Source organism: Varroa jacobsoni, unplaced genomic scaffold (assembly GCF_002532875.2).
Source record: "Varroa jacobsoni isolate VJ856 unplaced genomic scaffold, vjacob_1.0 scaffold_510, whole genome shotgun sequence".
Lineage (NCBI taxonomy): Eukaryota > Metazoa > Arthropoda > Arachnida > Mesostigmata > Varroidae > Varroa > Varroa jacobsoni.
In genome coordinates this window covers 185,612-190,257 of record NW_019213412.1, presented here as the reverse complement: position 1 = coordinate 190,257, position 4,646 = coordinate 185,612, and the positions used below count along the sequence as shown (strand labels likewise).

Sequence of the window (4,646 nt, the reverse complement as noted above, 5' to 3'; positions counted from 1 at the left end):
CCTGCATTTTTCCAAATATACTCAGTTTCAAGTTTGAAACAGACCTTGTTTTATAGTGTATGGCAAATAAGTTCTGCGTCGAGCCATCCGTCACACAAAAGGGGCGTCAAAGTTTTCCTGGGGGCACTACCAGCTCCTTACCTTTACTGTAGCTTCAGTAGTAACTCAGATTACCACAGATGGTTTCTCAACGGGAAAATGAAACGCTTATTTTCTACATGTAGGGTTACTTCACCACTTCATCATGTGAAGAAACTCGGCATGGCGGCCCTGATTTCAATGAGTACGACAATGCTCTTGTCTCAGCTCTAGAATATGACTGTACCTCACAACTACGTTTTACTGGATACAAATAGACTTATTGTCGTTAAATAATTAACAGAAGAAACAGATTTCGTTAACTCGCATTAACTGGACCATTCTTGGCGTGATTTCGCATGTCTCTTGATGAAATAAGCCGGATACGACCTTGTCTCCAATGGCGAAATTGATTGCTGACTTACTGAGTACCTTCACTAGCATAGCCTGAATGGCCTCACATCTTCAGCAAAGCCAAAGCTAACTCTAGCTCCAGTAGGAGTTACGTGCGATCGGTTCAAGAACTCTAAATTACATTCGATGACCAGAACGAAGACACGAAACAAGAAACATTTAATATATCTGTATAGTCGGAAGGATAACTCGAGAAAGACCTGGTAGCTTAATCTGAAAAACAAATATCCCATTTACTTCATGCACGATGCAAATATCAGTTGCATGCAGATCTGCTCGCTAGCGCATAAATTAATTACACCCCTAATAATAATTAACCCCTAATAGTGTAGCTGATGATAAAAAAAACCCTTACCCTACTTTACATAGAGTAATTGAAGCTTCCCTTAACAGTTAGATTGTATAAAGTTGGTTACCGGCTTCCATCGAACTTGCTTGCAAGAGTGAGTTTATTAGGTGCAAAAAAAATCTAGTGAGATAGGCTGCCCTAGCACTGGCGCAATTAAAATTATTATGTTTCCGCTAAAAATAACTTGACAAACATGTCACACAGAACAAATAAATGTCTGCTGTCTTGTGTCGCAGAATGCAACTTACTCAGTACAATATTACAAGATATCACCTTTTTTTTTTTTTAACAACAAATGTTACCGGAGACCAACGATACGTAAATTAAATATTTGTGCTTCCCTGTATACTATTCTTAAAAATAGTTTTCAAGAAATTACAAAATCTAGATCGCTGACTTGTGTTATGTGCTGAGTTTGATCTCTAGGCCGAACATATACTCCATAAAGTAAACGGGTCTAACATTGGTGGCTTTGGCAATATCCCAAGTTAAAAATATGTGGTATGGATGGAATAGCGAATGACTAAAGGCGTTAAACTAACAATTCATCACATACACGTACCATTTAAAGAAAATTTCTAGCGAAGTCCTACAAGCTGGACGTATTTAAACGTAATTAAACGTAAAAAATGACAAGAGATGTATCTTGCTTTACTGAATACAAACAAATGCTTTACCACTCACATTGTTATATTACGTTAGATTCTTTGAAAATGTAAACAGTAAGATAAACGTCGCCAAGTGGTCGAATCTTTCTCAGCATTTATTTCTGTATACGGTTAAATGCTGTTTCAGAAGAGGAGCAGCTGGCGCGTCAGTCTTCATCAGAGGCGTCAGAGGGACACTCGACAAAACCCCTATTTACAGTGTACACTTTAGGGCCGCTTCTTGTCTTGCAGACAGCCTTTTTACTTGTAGTAGCCCGAACCACGTGACACCAGCTCAGTCTCAACCGGAGATGCTGTCACGCGGTAAGTACGTTCACGTATGTTAAATATTTTGAAACGGAAATACGGCAAAAAGCGCTGTATAAAATTCATAGAGCCTGAGCAAATTTGCCTTAGTCCATGTTGCCAGAATAACATCGAACAGTTGACTCCATCTGTAGAAGTAGGACCGCAAAATGTAGACCAGTTATACTACATTCTTCTTGAACAAAGCGCTCAGAAGGACTTTAGTATCATCGGCATTTAAGTATTTAATATCCAATACTTGTCTCTTTACGCTTTAATAAATTCATGCTCAGACGTTGTAATGTTTCCTGATTCGCTATCTTTGCTTAAAATTTTATGGGCGAGTGTATATATTTTGGCTGCTTTATTCCAAAATTTTGCAAGTTGTTGTTCGTCCAAGGTTACTTTTGTAGAGACGTAGCATGAGAAAGTCGTAGAACGAGATGTTGTCCTGTTTCCGTTCCTGTCTATTCTCCCTTTAGGCGCCTTCGATGGAGGACGAAGACGAGCTATCTTCCTACGCAAAAGGCACCCAGGACGGTTGTGTTTCGGTTGAATTGGTTGTCCCGCTCATTTGCTCGGATATCGCGACGCAGCCTGTATTGCCATCTCCAGAAGAAATGGCATCCCACCATCAACCGACAAGAACTTTGGCCAGTTCAGACGGAGATCCCTACTGCTCTCTAAAGGATGCCTTGCCGCTAAGAAGGCCTCAAGTTTTAACTTGTGGTAGACCAGCCATTGGAGGGATAGACACTGCTATTGGCAACGTCTTTGGTGGCTCTGATGCTCGGGATAGAGTATCCAGTAGTGGTAGCGTCATGAGAATGGCAGTCTCCGGTCATTGCCTGTCAGCAGATCCAGTTCTGGCTACGTCTTCAGGAGAGTATATGGCTCCCTCGAGCCTCACGTGCTCCCTGGTGGCTAACAACAGCCCAACGTTGTATGACCAAACATTGCTGAGCCGCGATTGTATAGATCCAAGGGCTAAATACAAGACGGAGACACAGTCCGGTTTCCTTTGATCCTCGTGTTTACTTATATCTGCTAAAAAACCGACCTAAGTGTCCCACTCGTTTCAGGGATAGAGGAAGGTAACCTTTTGCTCACAATCAAAACTACTTCGACAACAACAATAGTAACAACAACACCGACACTAGGTCAGCAAAGGCACGCAGACATGTGGTGAAGACAGGCAGGCTGATGCAGAAGCGAGGATACGAACGAAATCCCGTTGAAGTCAACTTTAACGAGAGAAGTGCAGTGTACAAAACCGGTTCTTATAGAAATACAAAGTTAGACGAATGTCACCTCTAATTCGAGCCAGTAAAGCCACTCAATGTATGTGGAAGTTTGTTATAACAAATGCAACCAAAAAGCATAGTACCTATGGTGGGAGAGGTTATGGGGAGTAAAAGTTAAGGTATCAGAGTCACAAGGTATAGAGACACGGACGGAGATGGAACATGTCGAAATAATAAATTATGTTTCAAAACTATATACTTGCTTAAGAAATTACTTATTTTATATAAAACTGAAAATTCTAAATATGTTCCCACTGTGATATACCTGTATATAGATAGGAAATCAAATAAATACGTGGAGACGATTTGTAACATCTACTCTGTTTTGTTTATCAGGTAGATCTATGTTTATTAGTAGATCATATTTTATTGGTTTGGTGGTGATGCGGTAATTCAATAGACCGGCCGGCTCAAGAGAACAGCGGAAACAACTGTCACAAGTTAATGCAAAGAAAAAAGGGGGATGGTTAGGAATTAGCGTGGTGCCGACTCGTGTATTAAAGCACAAATTAACTAAAAATAGCCAACTGAGAGAGCTCAAAAAACGTTGATCATCTGAATCTACAATCTTCGTAAATAGCGTAGTTTAGACAGCATGATCGATGATCGATACCGTTTTCTGAGATCGATCTTCGAGTATCCGATGTCCACAGGTGTTCCTAGATTTCGACCATACTAACACGTAAACACGTCACTGCTGTTTAGTCTGTCAACCTTCAAAATGATTATTAATATGATTTAAGGATGTATACACTATTTGTCCATATATCTGTAAATTCTGGGTTTCACAAATCTGTTCAACGAGTGAATTGCGCTGTGCAAATACACTAAAGACAAAACTAAATTTCTAAACGACGTTGATTTCTACTTTATCATAGGTATAATTTAGGTTACAGGCATAGCTCACTCAGCAAGATTTTTGGAAATTTTTCGGTAAGTAAAATAGTGCAAATTAAAACAAATGATTCTTTAATTTTTAGGTGAAAGTAACGAGCACGAAACAGCGGCTCACTGCCTTTATGTTGGAGACGCTAAAGTTCGTTATCTTTGTTGACAAACAGTTGTCTGAATGTTTGTTGGATAATACAATAGTCATAATAATATATGCAACGAGTAAGAAACTGAAAATATACCTCAGCTGGTGTGTTTATTCTTATGCCTGGAGACCCGGTATTATCAAAAATGACTCAATTATAGCGCAGCCTTAAGCCTCTCCTGTAATCAGCAGAACGGCAATAACTTAGTCTGTCAAATTGACATTTTTATTTCTTATTAACTTTTTAATTTTTTCTTATTACGTCTACTCATCCACTTGCGTCATATTGACATCTATCGACGTTATCGTTACTGCCGCCCGCTTATCACGTCCCATAAATTCAGTCAACATGAATTAAGGAGACACCCGATCTTCAGCTATATTCATCTAATAACAATAAATTATATAGGAAGGTTGAACACACATTCCTCCTCTACAGCGTCGGGACTGACCGATATTGCTACTTTTTTTCCGTGGGGCTTGGCCTTTATTCCAGTTGCCTGTGCCCCGTG

At 39.7% G+C, this 4,646-nt stretch overlaps 1 long non-coding RNA gene across 1 annotated transcript; it reads left to right on the top strand.

Annotated features, from left to right (window-relative positions):
- The first annotated feature begins 1,398 nt into the window (after positions 1–1,398).
- LOC147753415 (uncharacterized) lies at positions 1,399–3,414 on the top strand. Its single transcript, XR_015311325.1, has 2 exons — positions 1,399–1,812; positions 2,277–3,414. It is a non-coding gene; the product is annotated as an uncharacterized LOC147753415 (long non-coding RNA).
- The last annotated feature ends 1,232 nt before the right edge of the window (positions 3,415–4,646 follow it).